We start from the raw sequence: 22,113 nt of genomic DNA on the forward strand, positions 1-22,113 counted from the left end.
TCAATGAACAAGGCAGACAAGGCCTCTGCTTTTATAGAGCTTATACTGAAATGATTGGAGCATAAATCAGCAAAGAAAAAAATCTTATTGGTACTAAATACTTTACATGGAATTAAAATGAAGAATGTTAGGGTCATCCCAGATAGACTGAATGGCTATGTAAGAAGGGGTCAGGAGAGAGCATTTTTTTGAATAGGTAATCTTTAAGCTGAAATAGGAAAGAGCAGAAGTGAGCCATTGAGTATGAAGTCAGAGTATTTCTGGCAGGGGGAACAGCTAATACCAAGCACTAGGCTGAGAACAAGCCTAGGAGACAGGAGGACATTGGGGTGGTGCTTAGAAGAAGAGGATTGATGAAGAATACAGGGGAACCAGACATAGTGAGGAAGGGGAAAAGTAAATGTTTTGGAAGTCTTAATGAATTGCTGATGCAAAGGAAAACTCAGAGCAGTGAACTGTCAGAATAGAGAGACATGAGCAGAGAAGAGTATGCTTGAAACTGAGATTATAGAGGAGCTATAGTTATTGGTGATGATGAGGTTAAGCGTAGGAACCAATGAATGAAGAAATTGTGATGGAAAAATAGATCACTGGATGACCGAAGTTCATTAAGAAAAAATATTTTGTACGGCTTTCTTTACTTTCTTTAGATATATTTCATAGTTAACCTACATAAATACATTTAAAAAAATAATAATACAATTCTCTAGCTAAAATACAAGGATAATTAAAAGAAAACACTTATAAAATTTTATGTATTTCAATATTTAAGTGCTTAGATACAATTACATTAGACATAGAAGTAGCATACAATAGATATATGCTTGCACCTATGCATAGTATCTCCTATGAATTTAACAGCTACAAATACAGATTAATGCAGGTGTGTTATGAGGGTGAATTAAGTAGCATTGCTTCAAGTGATACACACACATTTCTAAATGGAAAAGACCTACTTCCAAGAACTCATTGTATAATTCTGAATTTTAAAAAAGAGTAGTCTTCTATTTATTGGATACTTGCATTCCTGAAAAATGCCATATTAAAACTTCACAAATCCTGTAATCCCAGTGGTTGGGGAGGCTGAGGCAGGAGGATTGTGAGTTCAAAGCCAGCCTTAGCAAAAGAGAGGTGATAAGAAACTCAGTGAGACACTGTCTCTAATAAAATATAAAATAGGACTAGGGATGTGACCTAATGGCTGAGTGCCCCCGAGTTCAATCCCTGGTACTCAAAAACAACAACAACAACAACAACAACAACAGAAATGTCAAAAATACTTTGTGTTTCTATGTTAAACAAAATTAGGTTCAAGGATAAAATGGCTATAAACAATTCTTTTTAGCAACACGAAAAATCCAGCACATAAAATAATAGTGCAGGACATAAGATGAGTCTTTGTTTCAAGGACTGGCCATATAGTGTAGGAAGCATATGGTCTGTGTGTTCTGCCAAGTGAGGAGCATCATCTTCCTAAAATCATATGACCACAGAAAATGACCCATAGATTTGGAAAAGCTGATACGTGTGTCCACCCAAAGAGTTTATTTAACTGGTTTAAAGCAAGGCTTAGTTCAATTACTGGTCTAGGAGAGGCCCAGCTGAGTGCTAGGAGAGAACTGTCTATATTAAAGTATAGACCCCTTGCATCAAGGCAATCAAGAATGGTGGAACAGGGCTGAGGATGTGGCTCAAGCATAACACGCTTACCTGGCATGAGCAGGGCACTGGGTTCAATCCTCAGCACCACAAAAAAAATAAAATAAAGACGTTGTTTCCACCAAAAACTGAAAAATAAATATTAAAAAATTCTTTCTCTCTCTTCTCTCTTAAAAAAAAAAAGAAAAAAAAAAGAATGATGGTACAGTTTGTACACTGCATAGTCCCAGAGGGCAAAACTAGTCAAATGACTATTTTTTTTCCTCTCAAATAAAAACCTTAAGCTTGCTAGGTGGTTCAAGTGAAATTGCATGTGAAAATATCATATTCATATTTTAGGTAACAATTTTTTAATTGTTATGTTTCTCTCTTCATATACCTATAAAATTTTTTACATATATTAAAATTAAGCCTTATAAGGTATTTTAAATTTAAAAAATTATATAATCATGAACTCACAACCTGCACACCATTCTTTTGTCTTTTTCTAAGAAACCCTATCCTATCACAACTTGGAATACAACAAACTCTGAGGTACTCAAAAGAAACAAGAAACTTCCTGAGTTAGAAAGATACTGGAGATTGCAGACACTCTTAGAAAAATAATAAGCATGCTTCCATATTAGGATAATCATAGATGTGAAAATACTGTTACAGAGAAATTGGAATTAATTATTTTATATTACAGAGTAGTTCTTTTGTTTGCAAAATGGCTCTCTGATTTATAAAGGGGTTTACTTCATGCACTTTTATAAAGCTTCCTATTACAGTGATAAAGTGACTTGACCTACAACAATATTCCTTGAGGCATAGTTCTTAAAATCTGAATATTCATTTGACAGTATTTATTGAGTTTCTACAATGTGTCGTTCACTGTGCTGGGCTCTGGGTATCTCAATTATGACCAGACACTACCTCTGGCCAAGAACAGCTTCCAGTGTGAGAAGACAATGTGTGAAGTGTGAATTCAAACACAATATCACAAGTAATGAATTTAGAGTTGTGATTGAGGTGTCCAGAGGACAGTGCATATAATTGAGCCTGGAGGAGGTGGCAATGGTCTTACCAAGGAGACGGCAGTTCAATTGAGTCTTGAGTAGTAGACATTTTCCCAGGGAAAAAGTAAGGAGAGGAGCAATCTAGCCAGAGGAAATAGCAAGCACAAAGGGACTGAGGTCTGACAAGCGAATGGCTAGATGAGACTGAAAAGTGAATTGACAGAGGGGTGATGCTGGGGTGAGGGGAGCAATAACAATGAAAGTAGCTACAGCTTGTGGAGGGCTTTGGATGTTATGCTAAGGAGTTTGGATTCGATCCTGCAGAAAACTAAAAATCCACAGGAAATTTTAGGCAGAGGGCGATATCAATTTTGTTCTTTAGGGAAGCAAGTGGGAGCCATGTGGAAGTGGGACAGCAAGGGGAAAGACAGATGACAGAGAGCACTTTGGAGACCTGTGTTAGTGGCACTATGCCCTGGTGGCTTTCATGTGTAGATTTCACCCTCTGCAATCAGGTCAGGAGCTGTGGGCAGGAAGTAGGTTGATAAGGAGGCTTAAAGTTGGCTTTTATAGGCAGCAGGTAAGAGACTGAAAAAGAAGAGAGGGTAAATGCAGGAATGAGGTACCAATATGGACTTCAGTGTAGAGCAGTCAGTAGAGGTTGGAATCCGGAACCTAATCTAGGAGAAATAAAGCGGAAGGAATAAGAAACCACGGAACAGAAATCTAAGACACAGGATGTGGGAGGGGGTGGGAAAAGGCTTTAGGCCAAGGTCAGGGTATGGAGAGTGGCACCAGATAACAGACATGCCAGGGTTTCTCAAACTTTACTTAGTATCAGAATCACCTGGAGGCTTTGAAAAATACAGCCCCCAAGATGATTATTTGGTCAAGGTCTGGAACAGCATCTAACAATTGGCATTTCTGCAAGTTTCTGAGACACTGATATTGCAGGTCCATGGACTAAATTTAAAGTAACAAGGTTCTGAGGGTGCTTCCAGCCCTACAATAACCTGAGTTGTCTACAAGATTTAAAAACATTTGAAACTTCAGGTGTAGGCAGTCAGTTACTAGAGAGAGGTCTGAATCTGTGGAGAAAGGCCAGTTCTGACAGATCAAACACACAGTCTGAGAGGCAGCCCAGGAAGGTGGGCAGCTGTTCATAAAGACCAAATGAGACTTGATTTAAATTGTTTTGTTTTGTTCCTTTTCTCTGCAGACAGCACCTACAAAATATGAGAAGCGAGAGAAAGGGGCAGGCCTGTGCAAGCACTGTGCTCAGAAACTGTCTCTGAAACTGGATCTGTCAGGCCAGACCTGGAGTTTCTGCCCACCCTATCCTTCATTGCTCAGGCCGCCATCCAGGAACATCCAGGGATCCCTGGGACCAATAATCTCAGCCTCATTGTGAAGCTCACCAGTTTTTCCTGGGACCTTCTTCAAATGGAACTGAAGGGTTTTGTTGCACTATTAAAAGAAAAAAAACATAGGTGCAGATAATCAAATTATTGAGTTGATTAAATTGTTGTGCATCTTTTAATATCACAGACTGAAGAGGCTTCTAGAAACTAGGCCACATTTTCTGGAGAGCTGCCAGTAATTATACAGTATGAATGCACATACGAGCGAGATTTAATGCTCAACAATTTTTCTTATTCATTTTTCTTTTTTTTACTTAAGCTGTGAAGGTAACAGTAACACTGAAGCCATAACCAGTACAACCCAGGCAACAGATGGCAATTTGCTTAAATTGCAAGATGGATTTGAAATTGGAATTGATTAAAATACTGATGCCTATAGTAGATGAAAAGAGTTGATTCATTTTTTGAAATCCTTCAAATATGAAAATTATTAATCAGTGAGTCTGCAGGTTTATCACTAGGTATTAGAACATTACAAACACCAAATTCCTCCAACATTATTACCTATGTGACATAAATCTATTTGGTTGCATAAGAAAATAAACACTCCATTTCCACATCATGAATAAACATAAAAGGTAATCAAGGCAACAGGGCAACTTGAACAGCATGACTTACATTCTAGTTACTTGCTATGAATTTATTGACTGACTGACTGACGGACTGACTGGATGAATGAGTACTGAAGCAGAAGATAGAGGTAACCGTCAACCTGGCACTAGACTAGTACAATAAAAAAAGGTTAAGTATTCACTGTTGGATACAGAGTTCCAAATTGAAGGGATGTTAGAAGGAAAGGAGAGATGGAGGAGGAAGAAGGATAGAAAAGTATAGAGACTAGATTATTGGTCAGGAGGGACCTGGGAGACTGAAAGAGGACCACTAGAGAAAATTGGATGACTGAACTCCTGATGAAAAAAACACTCCAGCAAAGTAACTCTTCAGACAAGGAATGGATTAAAATCAGCATTAACATAAAAAAGCTCTTGGTTCTAATTATTTGGCAAGTAACTGCTGCAAATCTCAAAGAAGTTGTGTGGGCGATGCTGGATCTGTGGTTTCTGGAGTCTACTCAAGTCATCTCAAGGCTTTTAGACAAACACTAGGTGATGGAAAACCCAAAATGTTGGGGATACCAATTAATTCAACAGGGTTCAAGGTACAAATATTTTGCTTGACACAATGGTGAGTGATATGTAATTCATATCTTCAATCTTCATGCAACCTGTATGGTGAGAACATATATGTTTAGAAATAATTATATAATAGGGTAAACTTTGATAAGTGCCCAGAAATATGAGAATGATTCAGAATATCCACCCATTCATCCTTTTAAAAAATGTGTGCATTTCAGTAGTATTAGTATATTCACAAAGTTGTACAATTATTGCCACTATACATTCCACAATATTTTTATCACTCAAAGAGAAACCTCTCTTTCTAATCCCGGGTAACTCTAATCCATTTTTCCATCTCTATGGATTTCCCTATTTTCAGTTGATATCTCTAAATAAACTGGCCATAAATGTAGGGTTTATTTCTAGACTCTGGATTTGTTTATGATTTATAATTTCTTTATGTCTATTCTTACAACAGCATCTCACTTTTGATTTCTGTAGCTTCACAATAAGCTTTGAAGTCAGGAAATTTAAGCTATCCAACAATGTTCTTTTTTATATTCTTTTGGTTATTCTGAGTCTCTTACATTTCCATCTATACTTCCTATGAGATTGTCAATTTCTGCAAAATATATATATATATATATATATATATATATATATTATCAATCAGCTGGAATCTTGATAGGGATTCCATTAATCTGTAGATCAATTTAGGGATTAATTTTGTCTTAAAAATATTAACATTTCAACTCATGGGATGTCTTTCTACTTATTTGAATCTTCATTTATTTCAATGATATTTTATAATTTTCAGAGTATATTTTTAAATTTATTTTTTAAAAAAACTATCCCTAGATATTTTATTCCTTTTGGTACTATTAAAATGGGATTTTTTGAAATTTTATTTTCAGATCATCCATTAAAAGTAGTATATAAAAATACAATTGACATTGTATGTTGATCTGACATTCTTCAGTTTTGCTGAATTTGTTTATTAGTTTTAATAGGATCTATTTTTAGTGAATTTCTTAGGATTTTCTATATATAAAATCATGACATCCTTTAGCTTGGCTAGGTTTTGAATTTTACTATGGATGATTATTATTTCCTTTTCTTTTCTGATTTCCCTAACCAGTAGGATGTTGAATAAAACTACATAGAATGGACATATTTGTCTTAATTAAGAAAATTTAAGCCACCCCCTTCTATTAAGTACAATATTAGCTGTGGGTTTTCCATAGATGCTGTTTATCTGGTTGAAGAAGTTCCCTGAATTCCTAATTTGTTGAGTATTTTTGTTCATAAAATTGTGGTGGATTTTGTCAAATTCTTTTTCTGTGTCTAGTGATTGTGTTGTTTTTATTATATATTCTGTTACTATGGCATATTACATAATTGGTTTTTATGTATTGAACCAATCTTACATTCCTGGGACAAATCTCACTGGGTCATGGTGTTTTTTTGTTGTTGTTGTAGTTTGTTTTGTTTTAAAAAATATATATCTCTGTATTTGGTTTGCTAGCATTTTATTTGTTATATATATATGTGTGTGTGTGTGTGTGTGTGTGTGTGTGTGTGTGTGTGTGTTATAGGTGGATGCAATATCTTTATTTTATTTTTATGTTGTGCTGAGGATTGAACCCATGGTACGTGAGCACTCTATCTCTGAGCCATAATCCCAGCCCTTGATAACATTTTATTGAAGAATTTTGTATTTGTTTCTATAAGGGGTAATCCAAAGTTTTCCTTTCTTGTAATGTCTTTGTCTATTTTGGAATCAAGGTAATACTGGCCTCAGAGAATAAATTAAGAAATATTCTCTGCTAAATTATTGAAAGTTTTGTGAGGAATTTGTCCTCCTCCCCCCACCCACTCTTCCTCCTTCTCTTCCTTTTCCTCCTCCTCATTCTCCTCCTTCTTCTTATTTTGGAGTACTGGGGATTGAACCCAGTGCCTCACACATGCTAGGCAATTACTCTACCAGTGAGCTAAATCCCTAGCACTTTTATTTTATTTTGAGATAGAGTCTTACTAATTTTCTATGCAGTCCATAGCCTAGTTGTGCCAGGGAAACGGGTTAGGTAGCCAACAGACCAAAGAAAGTGCCTGAAGACAGCATGGGAGATGTATGGTTTATTGAGAAAAGCTTACAAGAGATCAGGACTGCTCCAAGAAGAGTTCAATTTTGATAGTCAGAGAGAACCTGAGGCCATCACATTGTTCTGTCCAGTAGTGGCTGGTTAGATGAGTGACATGCATCATTTCCAAAATGCCCTCAGTTCTGTGCCTGTCCTCACTTTGAGATAGTTTTTTTTTTTATGTTAGGCTGCAGAAGCAGTGACATCATCAGCATGTTTGCTTACTTTGCTTGAATGACCAGCATTCCCAGGAGCAATGGTCCTGGCATATATGCAAGAAAGCAGTTTTTGACAGAAAACACTAACTTGCCCTAGTTTCTAGAGTACATAAGAGAAAGCCGATGGCCTTCAAGATAAAATGTATCTGGAGTTTCCAACCCAGGCTTGATCTCATCCCTTAGCATGGCTAGGTTTTGGAAAACAGAAAGGAACATTTAAGGATGTTGTGTTTTACTGTCCTCCTTTAATTTAGGGGAAATTCTGTTGCCTAGACTGTCCTTCAACTTGTGATTTACCTGTTTCAGCCTGATGAGTAGCTAGGATTACAAGTGTGTGCCACCACTCCTGGTTATTAATTCTTCTTTACATACTTGATAGAGTTCACCAGTGAAGCCACCTCATTTGGGAAGATTAAAAAAAATATTTCTTATCACTGATATAATCTCTTTACTTTGATATACATTGTTCAGATATTTTACTTCTTCTTGATTCAACTTTGGTAGATTATATCTTTCTAGGAATTTGTCCATTTTATCTAGATAAGATTTTAATTAGATTTTTATCTACTTTGTTGGCATGTAATAGTTTATCATATTTTTCATATTTCCTTATAATTTTCTTTTGTTTGCTTCTGTAAGGTGGATGGAAAGGTTTCTTCTTCCATTTTTTTCTGTGACACATTGGTTATTCCACATATTTGGGACTTATTTATTTATTATTACACATATTTATTCTTGTTTTGACTTACCTAATTTCATTTAATTGTTTTCAGAGAATATACTTTGTATCATTCCTCTTTTTTATTTTTTTAATTGTAAGTTTTATTTTATATCCCTTCACATAGTCTTCCCTGGACTGTCCTATGTGCACTTCAGAAGAAAATGTTTGCTGCTACTATGGGATGGCATTGCTATCACTGTCAGTTTAAAATATGGTTGGTTTATAATGTTATTTATGTCCTCTATTTGCATGTAGATCTTCTGTTATGTTGTTCTTTCCCTTATTGGAAGTGAATTATTGAAGTTTCTAAATATTCTTGTAGAATTATCTGTCTTATATTCAGTTCTGTCAGGTTTTGTTTCACGTTTTGGGGGCCTGTGACTTGGGAATTCTTAAGGGAGAAAACATCAAGCAGTGCATGTCCCTAGACAAATATGCACAGAGATAATGTGCAGGTGCTTTTGCCCCACCACAAAGGCTCTTCTAAACAATCTGTTCTGCCTTTGGTGTTCATTTTCTGTTTGTCCCACCAATTATTTTTTTCTCTTTGTTTATTATTGGCTGCTTTGGAGAAGACAGAGGAGATGAATTGATATATTTAGAATTCCATGAACTCCTCTATTGGCTTTCCATTTTTGCTTTTTTGTTAATTGTTTAGGATTGCAGTAGAAATGGCATTTTTTAAGGTTTATGAATGTCTGGGTTCAAAAATATGCCATTCAGGAATTATTAAGAACACTACAAAAAATCTTGCTTGGAATTATTCTGAGCTTCTCAGATCTGTGATTGATTGGCTTTAAGTAATTTCAAAGAATTCTTTTGTTTCTTCTCATACTGGAATCCCAGTTAAATGGACACTTTGGACATCTGAGATTATTCTAAACATCTTAATGCCCTGTTCCATTTTATTTTTCATCTTTTTTTCTCTTTATGTTTTGATTCACATAATGACTGTTTCCATGTTGGTTGATTCTGTTCTCTTCTCTCTATGTCTAGTATGTTAATAATTATGATTTCATATCATCCCATTAATGTGTGGAATGAAAAACTCTAAAAAATGCCTTTCAGAAAGGAAATGAACATACTGAAAAAAATAGCCAGTACCTACTTTTACAGAACTCTGAAAACTAACCAAAGGCTTGCAGCAATCCTGGAGCATTTAGAAAATTTGAAGACCCTCAGCAATGCATCAAGGCATTTTTATTTATCCTCCCTTTCATACAACTCTACAATCATCTCAAAAGCTGGCATCCCATATGTAGGTTCCAGCCTGAAGCCTGCCAGCCACTGGAGGGGGCAGAAAGGGCTTGGAGCTCTTCCACAGCTCCCAGGCCCCAATTCCCAGGGAATTGCCATCATTGTTCCTGGTGACTTACTGTCACACCCCACTCACAAGATTGTTTATTTAACTGGACTCAGCAGTTGCTCATTGTAAACCCCCATTACAATGGTGGCATTTCTCAAAAACAACCACAGGCAATTGTTGAATGCTATAGCTACCTGAGGTGGATAGCAGATGAAGCAAACTATAGGATAACAGAAAGCTTGGGAAGAAAAGGTAAGGTGTTGCTATGGTGGGGCACATCTCTAATACCAGCAACTTGGGAGCCTGAGGCAGGAGGATAACAAGTTCAAGGCCAGCCTCAGCAATTTAACAAGGCCCTGAGCAAGTTAGTTATATTTCTATGTTTGCTATTTTAATTGGCATTACATTTGAATGCTTTTTTTTCCCTTTTTAAGATAATTTTATTTGAGTGGTTCTTACAAAGATTGTTGCAATATGAAAGTCATTTGTTTGATAGAAATATCAAGCTGTCTTGTCAAACACACTGAAGTAACCCAAAAATATATTTCAGAGCTCACAGAGCTTAAAAAGAGTAAAAATTATATACAACCAGACAAAACCTATTTCTGCATCCTACTTCTTGCTGAGACTTCTTTGCCTTACCAGACTCTTGACTAAGCATATTCAGGAAATGCAGTGATCATTTTGTTTGGAACCTTAAGACACACCAAAACACATAATATTTACAAAGAAAATTTTATAGATACATTAATTGAAAATAAACCATCAAGAAATATAATTTTGAAATCTCACTTTCTTGCAAAATGTTCAAAATGCAAGATGAGATGCTAGCCAAACAGCCCTTTACCTGGCTTGAATCCCCATACACTAAATGTGTATTCCAGAAACCTCTGATAAACCATGAGTAAAATATCAACATTAGTGAAATGTGAAATGTAGCCTGGGTAAAAAGTTGGGCTTCTGAAACATTAAAAACATCATTACATACCTGTCTGCCTTGGTACAGAAAGCACATACTTGTTCCCCTAGAGCTATTCCTATAGATCCTTAATGTAATTTTCTACATGAACATTTTAAAAGGCAGAACGAGAACAACTTTGTATACAGTGGGATTTGCTAGTTAGGCAGAATGAGCACACTGCATTCCTGTTAACATTTTTATTTTTTTAAAGGTAACAGGAATTGTATACAAATGACAGTAGACCCTTGCCTCTTTATTTTTATCTAAATAAAAGATGACTCAAGATGAATTCTCATGAAAAAAAAAGCTATGTAAATAAGGGACTATATCTTCCTTCATCATGTACTTGTAACCAGTAGTTGTATTGCTGTCATAGAATCAGGGAAGATATTGTGGTAAATTGGAAGAGGTACATCGGCTGCTGTTATCATTTTACCAGCAAACCACCTGCCATGCAATGCATTGACAACAGCAATAACTGCAGCAATTGAGGGGCACTTCACATACACATTGCCCTGAGCAGAATTCTTATCAATATAAATATGAATGACTCCACAATGTTTATTACATTCTTTAATCACATCATCCTTAATCTCTGTATCCCATCCAACTTGTTCTTCTGTTTGAGGGTTAAACATGTTAGAGAGTTAGAAACACTGTGTTGCAAGTGGCTGAACAGAGGAAGCTGCAGCTAAAGCTGAAGCTTCAGTCTGTTGGGAAAGTCGTGTTTGCAAATCTGCCACAGCACCAAATGCCAAAGAGCCACTCATTTGTAAAGCCTGCTGGGCTGCTGGTAGAATCTGCAAACCTTTACCCTCAGCAAGTCTTGCCATTAATTGGAGTGTGTATGATGCTTGCTTAAATATCCAAAAACAAAAACAGTAATGTGAATTCATTACATATCTAATTTTCTCTTAGTCAACCAAGTCTAAGGGTCATTCTTTATAATGGTAGCTTCATTATGTAAAAAAAATTGCTTCTGCTATTTTATTCAGGTGACAGTGGACAAGTTTATAAACTGCTTAACATCTTGACTTTCTCATCAATAATAAGAAGATACTAATATTTGATCTGCAGACTGAGATCAGATCTACAACATGATAAATGTTCAACATATGTCATTACAATTCTTATTAATAGTTAGTGAATGCTACTAATCCTAGGGATTATACTTTAGAGGTCAATATCTTTTTATCAATTCACATAAATACCAACTCTCTGTATCATTTCAGAAGTATCTAAAGGTTTGACAAGTAGAAATTTCTTTCTCAATGAAGTTTAAAATTCTTTATTGAAAGTGTGACAGACATTTCTGGTAGCTCACATAGACTAGTAAATATTGCATTTGAAAACAATGAGATGATTTTTCAATGCAAAAAAATAAAGACTTGACTGAAACTAAAATTTGTTGCCTGAGAGATGGAATGAAAAAGAGACTGAAGGCAGAAGCTAATGGGAGGGTTAAAGGGAGTCAGTATATGCAAGATGGGAGATGTCATGGATTATTTTTGTCTAGTTCATAATTCTGCCAATTAAGCTCCAGCTTTGCTTCTTTAAAGAAGAAAGGCGTTATTTAAATCCCAATGCTGTTGTAAGTGCAGCCAACACATTGTGACTACAATTATCTGACTAGGAACACTGTCTTGCCCACATTTAAGATTTTAGCTAATGCCAAAGCATAGAACTCATTTGAAACAAGCAATGGGATCAATCCCTGGGATTCAGAAGTTCAAAAGGATTCTAGAACAGCTTAGCACTGACATAGGTAGATGATCAGTGCTAGGATTGAAGGAGGGAATTAGAGAAGTATCAAGGGGAGAGCATTTGCAATAAATAAATAAATAGCAAGTAGTTTGTGGTAGGGGAATTAATCATAATGGCAGCTGTATACTCCATATTTGGAAAATTTGCCCTAACAATTTGTGTTCTCTGATTTATGATTTCAATAAATTCTGCATTTAAAAAAAAAAAACTTTCTATTACCAAGAGAGGGATGTATGTCTGCTTTCACCACTGATCCTAATTTTTTTAAATACTATTTTTATTATGGTAATCTTTCCCTCAATTCCATTAATTTTTCATGCACATTAATGATGACCTTAAAACTGAAAAGGCATCTCAGTAAAATATTTCATGTCCTCTACAATCAAATGGAGAGACCTGAGGGACAAGTCCAACAAATAAAATGCAGTTACTTCCAAATAAGTTGCCAAAAAGTTTAAAATAATTTTCATCTCACAGAATTGCAATATGTGCTATCATACAGAGCAGATGAAAGGCCATTATATTTTACCTGAGATAACAATGCTTGAAGTCCTTCAGAAAGTCAATATTACAAATGGAGACTTCTCTTTTGCCATTCTGGCATGCTTTCATTATTTCAATTATATTATCTTTTCAATGGTCTTCAGTATTCAAAAGTATAAAATTATATGTTGTGTAATGCCGTTTCCTTTCCTTTTTTTCCCTACAGGTGTTCTCTTTCCAGTGTGTTTTGGTAATGATAGAGTACAAGTGGATACTTCAACTATGTGGTGATGCTTCAAAATATATAAATGCACTTCAGTTTGTGAAATAATAAGAAGTCTCATGATCACTGATTTCCTCTGGAAAAAAAAAAGATTATTTGACTTTGTCTTATTATAATTTCTTGAATGATGTCATCTAATAAATATAATATTATCCTCTTAGCTCTTTTTTGTAATGTGGAACTAGACAAAATGAGTTTATGCTTTTAGTAGGAGAAGGAATATATTAAAAATAAAAAGTTGTACCTCCATTGTAATAAAATTCGAAGGGAAAACATCAGATAAGATAATTTTTTCTCATGTTTTTTATTTCACATCTGTATTGATGAGGTATCTCCTAATGTTCATGTTTCAAAACTCTTTATCTTCTCTTTTCTTAAATCCACAAAATGCCAAAATATCTCTTGTCTTTTAAAAAGAAAAACTTGTTGTCTAACTCTTGCTCTTCTTTTTTCTTTCTAGCCAAAGTTTAGAAAGTGCAGTCCAGGGGCTGGGGATGTGGCTCAAGCGGTAGCGCGCTCGCCTGGCTTGTGTGCGGTCCGGGTTCGATCCTCAGCACCACATACAAACAAAGATGTTGTGTCCGCCGAGAACTAAAAAATAAATATTAAAAAAAATTCTCTCTCTCTCTCTCTCTCTCTCCTTTAAAAAAAAAAGAAAGTACAGTCCACACTTTCTTAATTAATTCTTCATATTCCAGTTACTCTTTAATAAAATTCATAAGGAAATATTTCAAGTATATATTTATGGACTCACTAACCAAGTCTATACAATTTTAAAATATATTTCCTGTTGTTTCAAGGTTGTATTTAAGAATACAAATAAATAATTCTTGATATTGTTGACTTTTTTTGTATAGCTATGCTTTATCCTCCTTGCTAGCAATAGTTAATCACTCGTTAAACTATTTTGATACTCACCTGCCTTGTATTCTATTATATTTTTACTATATATGTGTAGGTCCACAGAAAACATTATATAAAGGACACCATGTAGCATGTACCTCCCTTCTCTGTTGGTATTTTCTTTTCATCTATGTATTGTGCTATTCTTGTCTTTTGTTGCCTTTTACAGTCACTTGTTCAAAACTTTTATTGAACATTTATTGTGTGACATGACATAAATTTTGTAGATAAACTGGCAAGAATCAAAGACTACAAGATGTTTTCATGTAACCTGTTTCATAAAGGAAAATTACAAGTAATGAAAAAGCATATTTTACAAAAGCATCTCCCTCCCCTGAAAAAAGGCAGCAATCAAAATTAATTTAAAAAGAGCATCATGATGCCACAGAGAGTGAGGAATTTAGAGCATGTACAACAACAACAACAACAAAAAAAACACCTAATTCAGTGGTCTTTAGCCAAGGTGAAAATTCACATGAAGAAGGAAACAATGCACTGTGATTCAATGAAGTGTTGATGGCTATCTTAGGTTGGGTACCTAGATGCAGTTTTTTTGTTGTTATTGTTGTTGTTTTGTGCATTAATAAATTTTGAGAAAATGTTCTGCAAGTAAAATTAAGTACTAACCTTTAAAGAAGATGGTGAAATGGAATAGGGAAAAAGAAAACTGAGAAATGGTGTAGTCTCTGGAGCATGAGCGGTTTGACACAATGTCACATTGTCATGAAGTATTGGCGTGATCATGTATGCTCAGTTTCAGTTAATCATTTGCTTGCAGTTATATACACCTGGAGAAGCTAACTTGTGTGCCAAAATTGTTCCTATTACCTGAGGTAAATTCTAGAATAAAAACACTCATAAAACAATGTTATGTTTTTATATGTTGATGAAAATGGTGATATCAGTCCTCAGAAAATCAACCTTTTATTTTTCACAAGAACAGTAGTTCCATGTTCTTAAATTGAACATTTGAGTTGACTATACCGAACTTAATCTCCAAAAATAACAAGTATATTCTTTAGTTATTTATTTCTGATCATTCATAATTGATACTTTTCACATATTAATACATTATTTAATCAGATAATGAATTAAATAATTTTGAGTAAAAACCACAAATATTTAGAAACTTATTTGTATTTTCAAAATATTTCTACACTTGCATAATGTAGACAGCTCTACAAATATATTTTTCTCTTTTTTTTATTTTTCTCTTTATATTATAAAACATACAAGGACTTGGCAAATGTAAAAAAATAAGTTTAATTAGAATATGTGAACAAAAATTCAATTGTAAAATTGTGACTCTACCTAAATTAACATAGAATACCTGGAAAAATATTCAGCATGCAGTAAAGAGTCAGAGGTGACAACAGGTGCAATAAAAACTATTTAGTTTGCATATGATGGTAGGAATACTCAGAAGAATCTGATATATTCTGGATGAGAGTATAGAGATGGATCTGCGAGCTATTTCAGTATTATATTCCCAGTAGGATGACTTGGAGAAATCGTAAAGAAATGAGAATAGCCTCTTGCATTCTCACATCAGTTTCCCTATCAAGTCTACAATTTAAAGGAGATAAATACTGAAGTTAGTTGGAAGACACAGATTTCTTGGTTTAATAAAGCATTTAGATAAAATGGAAATAAGTGAAGAGAGGAAAAATTTTTATTCTGTTAACCCCTGGATGTTTCATTGACATAAGTGATACTTGACTACTTATTAGCTATAGCAAATTCTCCATCTAGACTAGCTCTTTCTTCTCAGAATACGATGATCAACTCTGTATTGTCTTCAAAGAAGCAAACCATCCAAACTTTCTTTACTCTAGTTACTCCATCCTTCCATTTGTTCCCTCTACAGTCAGTAACCTTTGTATTATTTTTACCCTTCCCCTCAAAACACTATCATTTCTGTTGTAATCAGGATATAATATGAAAATCTACCTGTAAAAATTAACTTAATTTGCCAAAATATAGTGGATGTTTTCATTTCATACTGTTGTCCATAGTATAAATATTAATTTCAGGAGTGATATTGAGGAAAAATTTTAATAGAATTATAACCTACTCTTTCTCACACTAAATATTGTTTTTGTCATTATTTGTCTTGTGAGGAGAAACATCAATAAGTCAACTTTTAAAAAAATCAACATAAATTAATATTATATCCCTTACAACATTTAGAAAATCATGTATTCTAGAGAGTAGTAGTGTTTAACACCTGGGTATACCTATCCCTAGGTATACCTGAAAGTTCTTCAAAAGATAATAAAATCTTTAAAGATAATAAGATCTTTAAGGGAATCAGTTCCTAGTTTGTCTGAGATCTTGCCTGTATATTTTACATTGTTCTTTCCAACTTCTCTTATGCATTATACCTTGCCATATCGAATTTCCTTTTAGACACTGATCCAACATGTAAAAATCCCCAGGGCTCCAATAAAAACGAAACAAAAAGGATTTCTACTAATAATTCATTGAGTATAAACTAAGAACATACAAAAGAAAGATTTGGAGTGATAATGGTAAAAGATCTTGATATTTAAATGCCATATGTACCTCTGCCTTGTCACGTTTATCTGACTACGTATGAATTAAGAAACAGTATATGGGTGGCTGGGGTGTGACTCAGTGGTAGACCAATTCCCTCCCATATGTGAGGCACTGGATTTTATCCTCCACTCCACATAAAAGTAAATATACAAAATAAAGATACTGCATCCATGTATAACTAAAAAATAAAGAAAAAATTTGATTTCAAAGATGATTATTAACTTTTTAAAAAGAGTGCTTCATGATTTATTGACTATATTTAAGAAGGTAAGCATGTACAATTCTCATACCTGGATGTACTATGGTAGAAACAATTTTAGATAATTCCTTAGGCTTTTACTCCTTGAGACCAGGGTATTAATATGTTTTTTTTAAATCTAATCAACTAAGAGAGAGAGAGAGAGAGAGAGAGAGAGAGAGAGAAATTGGATTCCTTTTGCTAAAGATATTCCCACACTTCTATTTTTATTGTATCTTTAATCACAGTATCTATTAAAAGGAAACAAATGAAGTGCCTTTTAAATAGAAAGTATACCAGAAAATGCCTTCCAGCTGCAAAGCATCCAATTAGTCCATCCCTTCAGAAGCTACACACTTAAAATACAAACTTGTCCCTAGAAGGTATGACTCAGATAGTGGTGTTTTCTAAATACTCAAAAAAAAATTGAAATCTTTGGGAACCTTGTTTCAGATATTCTAAAACTCAGAACTAGGTCATATGAGAGGACAGAATTAAAACACAGCACATGGTAAATTCTTCAATGGAGAAACTTAACTCAAACACTGACATAACTGAAAGCAGTGTTGCAGATAAAAAAATAGATTCTCTGTTTCACTGATTTCTGGGGTATGGATTCAATTCAAACATGTATTAAAAAGAAGTTAAGGCTACAAGTTAAATTCTATTTAAAACATGTATTAAAAATGTACCGGGGCTGGTTTATTGGTGTAGACCTGTAATCCCAGTTGCTGAAGAGGCTGAGGAAGAAAGATCAAAAGTTCAAAGCCAGCCTCAGCAAAAGTGAGGTGCTAAGAAACTCAGTGAGATCTTGTCTCTAAATAAAGTAAAAAAAAAAAAAAAAAAAAAACCCTCACCTCCACATATAAGAAAATAAAATATAGGTCTATCCACAACTAAATATATATATATTTTTAAAAAATGATGTATCAAGTTATTGACATGGACTTTCATTTAATTTGCTGTGTACTTTAGCCTTTGAGATTGAAGTTTGCCAGGCATGGTGGTTCATGCCTTTATTATCAGCTATTTACAAGACTGAGACAGAAGGATCATGAATTCAAAACCAGTCTCAGCAATGATGAGGCACTAAGCAACTCAGTGATAACCTGTCTCTAAGTAAAATACAAAATAGGTGGTAGAGTGCCCATGACTTCAATCCCTGGGCTCCCCCATCAAAAAATTGGGGCTGGGTAAATATATAAGTTTGTAGAGTGCCTGCCTTCTAAGCATGAGGCCCTAGGGTAAATCCCCAGTAGAGAGAGAGGGAAAGAGAGGGAGGGAGAGCGAGAGAGAAAGAGAGAGAGAGAGAAAGAGAGAGAGAGAGAGAGAGAGAGAGAGAGAGAGAGAGAGAGAGATTGAGATTGAACTTGCATGTAATTTAAATTCAAGTTAGTCCCACTTTTAATTTTTTCTAGGTAAATATATGAGTTTGTAGAGTGCCTGCCTTCTAAGCATGAGGGCCCTGGGGTAAATCCCCAGTAGAGAGAGAGGGAGAGAGAGGGAGAGAGAAAGAGAGAGAGAGAGAGAGAGAGAGAGAGAGATATTGAGATTGAATTTGCATGTAATTTAAATTCAAGTTAGTCCCACTTTTTAATTTTTTCTGCCACACCAGAAGAGTTTCCTGAAATGTTTGGAATGTTTCTGTGGGTTACTTACTTACTTACTTACTTATTTATTTATATGTGGTGCTGAGGATCTAACCAAGGCCTTGCAAGTGCTAGGTGAATGCTCTACCTCTACAGCTGAGCCAAAACAGCCCCTTTTGTGGATTATTTTAATTAAATGGTCTCACAATAAATAAATAAACAAACAAATAAATAAACCTTCAATTTACAGTTTTTAAAAATCCTTAATTGGGACACATAAACTTCATTTAGGAGAGATTCATTCTTTTTAATGTCACCTAATTTTATTCTGCTTTCTTCTCATGTGAAAATCTCAGAATGGTAAATTAAAATCTTTTCAAAATTTCCTTTAGTTCTTGATGAAAAACATTATAAATAATGCATTTATTTGAAATAAATCATTGGACAATAATGATTGATAAGGCTGAAAGGGAGGTTTTCAGATGAACCAAAGTTTCTCATTTTGCTAATTGCATCAGGGTGCTTGTCTCATAAATTTTTAAGAAAAAAATCTATTTAAACAAGAAGAAATAAAACTCTCACCATGTGGTGTGAGGGATAATACCAGAAAAAAACACATTTTGGTGTGCTGTCTTAGAAGCTTAATGATGATTTTGGGCAGAACATGCAGCAAAATGCATTTAGAATAGACTTTGGAAATGGCATCCTGTCTACCATATGGGTTCACTTTTATCCTTTCTGTGACCCATCCTTTTCTTTTTAAATTCTATCACGAATCACTCCTGGGACAAAGGACTTTGTTGAAGGAGTTCCCACAAGTGGGCTTCAAGGTCTTTTACATTTGAAATAGGTCTCAATGGTGCTCATTAACACACCTTCCAGTTAGCTTCCAGGTGTGGTTGAGTGAGGCCCATTATCCTGATTACATGGTCATTATACTATCTATTTCATTCTTACTGTGAACAGAGAACCCTAGATTTGAATATGTAAATAGAGAGCTAGAAAACTAGGGGTTTATTCTGAGTCATATGTAGAGCTAAACTGAAGTTCTGGATTTCAGATTTTGTTCTGGGTTTGAGATACAGCTTCCCCTACATTTAAAAATCTCAGGACTCATGAAGAGAATGAGTTAAAAGCCTAGTTTTGATAGCACAGCCCACATCACTCACTCACTCAGGCACAGGAAGTGTTTTCTAGCACCTAGTCAGTGAAAAAACATAGATGGGGGAGGAGGCCTTAATCCTTTCCTGGGGCAACTTTGGGGAACTCCCTAAATCTGTAAAGTAGAACACGATGTGATGCCTGCCTCTCAGGCTTGTTCAGCTTCATGGTTCTCTGAAAGGCAGTTTGGCATGTATGGGGCAGGGCATCTATTTTGACAGTATTATCATTTAGGTTTTTTTTTTTTCTTTTAAACATTTATTTCTTAGTTGTAGGTGGACACAATACATTTATTTTATTTTTATGTGATGGTGTGGCTTAAACCCAATGCCTATGTGTAATAGGGAAACACTCTACATCTATGAAAAACCACAATCTTTATTTAGTTTTATATATGGAAACATAACCCCTTCCATTTTAATATAAAACTATAGTACTAGGCTCTGTTCTAGGCAAAGAGGAAACAGACATGTACAAAAGAGCAAGGAATCTCTGCTCTCATTCTGTCGGGGCTACTATTATCCTGGTCTGAAGCAAGAATTCAGGCACTAAAGGGACATGAAGTACTGACCCCCTTTAGGCATCTGATCTAATGTCACCATGCATGGCAATGTTTTACCTTCTCAATTATTCTAAAACACACCCCTCACCATGTCACTTAGCTGCCCCAATCCTTTTCTACCTGTGAGATAAAGGCCTCCTTAAGGATCCCTCCCTTGCTGGCTTTTTCAGTTGCATCTCCCCACCCCTCTCTGAGGTTTCAAGAATTCCTGTCTCATCCCTACTTGTACTTACTGTTCTGCTTAATGTGTGTACTTTCCCACTGTTAGAAGTGCTAACTCCTAATTAGACACTAGATGGCGTCAGAACTCTACTTTTGACTTTTTTTTTTTTTCTAGCGTCCACCAAAGTATCTGCCTACTTATTGGCTGGCTTGGTTAATAAACATTTAAAAAGCCCTTCAGTATTTGTTGTATAAGCAGCTTTTTATTTTTTATATGAATATTCATTAATTCTATGTATGAAATTAATCATCCAGCTATGAAAGGGAGTAGTACACTAACTATCCAGTGTGTGTGTGTGTGTGTGTGTGTGTGTGTGTGTGTGTGTGTGTGTGTGTGTAAACATATATATTTGTTTCAAAATTTATTCAGAAGTGGAATAAGGGTTTCAATTCAGTCATGGCCTCTTTCTACACTTGTTGTTCCTCGGATGTTTCAGGAGTCCTTAGTAATATTGCAGGTATTTTTTTCTCTTTTCTATGCTGTGGATATTATAAGCCATTAAATAGAATAAATATATCTCAGAGATGCCAAGTGTTATCTCACTTGTAGTTGTCCATTAGGTATCTCTAGGCCTAAGTAAATATTCAGTGCTTTTTGGAAAAAGCAGCTTTTAAGTCCCTCAATATGAAGAGGATTTGTGGCTATTTAGCAGAACTTGTCCCCATAGATATGATTATCAATAGAATATGTATTACATGACATGATGGCATGACTTGGTAACAGGAATAAAAGTGGCTTAAACTGATTTATTTATTTATAATTATATATTTTATAAACATTTAATGTACATATAATTATATACTTATAAAGCAATAATTTTGAATACATGTATCTCTCTTTCACACATATATGTTTATAATATTGTCTTTAGGATAAGCAGGTTTGGAGATGGATTGGTGTGAGTGTAATGATGAAAAGATCAAGGACAATTGCTGAATTTGTGACTTGAGCACTCTAGGGTAGTTGCTGATACCCAATTCTGTATGGAGCAGAAAACCACATGAGGCTAGTCTCAAAGAAGCCTTTTGTGTTGATATTTGTGATTTCTCCTTGATTTCCACATGAACATGTCTGAAAATGAGAGGAGAGGACTGGGAAGAAAATGAATATTTGGAAGGCAGGGGAGTGTGCAAAATACTGCAATGAGGTTGAGCATGACCCTGGGTGTGGGTGAAGATATAGAAGTACAGGGAGCGTTTCTCTGAGCCGGGGACACTCCTATATTTAGCAATGGAGAAGAAAATTTTATGAAGGAGACAGAGAGTGAGGGCATCCAGTTAAGGAGATAGTAAACTAGGGATATGTAATGACATGGATTTCTGGGAGAGATGATTTTAAAAAGAAAGGCAGAACCTTTTGTTCTAAAAACCACTAAAAAGTGAACTATAGGGTGACAAAGGAGGGACCTTGAGGTTTGGTGTCATAATGGTTTCTGATGATCTCAGTGGAGCCCCTGTCCTCAGATGATGGAAATTGAAGCCAAATGGAAGATTTATGGAGAAATTAAGGTCAGCATAGTGAAGGCAATAGCTGGATATCATTTTTCTCATTTTGTACAATGTGATAAAGGGAGACTCAGCCAAGTGTTAACATTAATGGCCTCTGAGATGTAGGAAGAGTTTATTTCTGCAAATGTTTGTTGTGGCTGCAGAAATCTTTTTTCTATTACCATGTTTGCCACCTACACCCTAGAGTTGATGTTTTAGAAGTAATATGGAAGCCCAATAGTAATTTCTGGAGAGTAGGAAGGGTGCTGGGGCAGGGCAAGTGATGAAAGTAGAAGATAGATAATTAGATATGATCAC

At 35.1% G+C, this 22,113-nt stretch overlaps 1 long non-coding RNA gene across 1 annotated transcript in view; it reads left to right on the plus strand.

Moving 5' to 3' along the window:
• LOC144372897 (uncharacterized) overlaps positions 1 to 4,456 on the plus strand; it is a 66,275-nt gene extending 61,819 nt beyond the window's left edge. Inside the window, exon 3 of the long non-coding RNA XR_013432725.1 lies at positions 3,877 to 4,456. This is a non-coding gene — a long non-coding RNA (uncharacterized LOC144372897). The remainder of the gene's footprint in view (positions 1 to 3,876) is intronic.
• The last annotated feature ends 17,657 nt before the right edge of the window (positions 4,457 to 22,113 follow it).

The sequence above is a fragment of the Ictidomys tridecemlineatus genome, unplaced genomic scaffold (genome assembly GCF_052094955.1).
Source record: "Ictidomys tridecemlineatus isolate mIctTri1 unplaced genomic scaffold, mIctTri1.hap1 Scaffold_186, whole genome shotgun sequence".
Lineage (NCBI taxonomy): Eukaryota > Metazoa > Chordata > Mammalia > Rodentia > Sciuridae > Ictidomys > Ictidomys tridecemlineatus.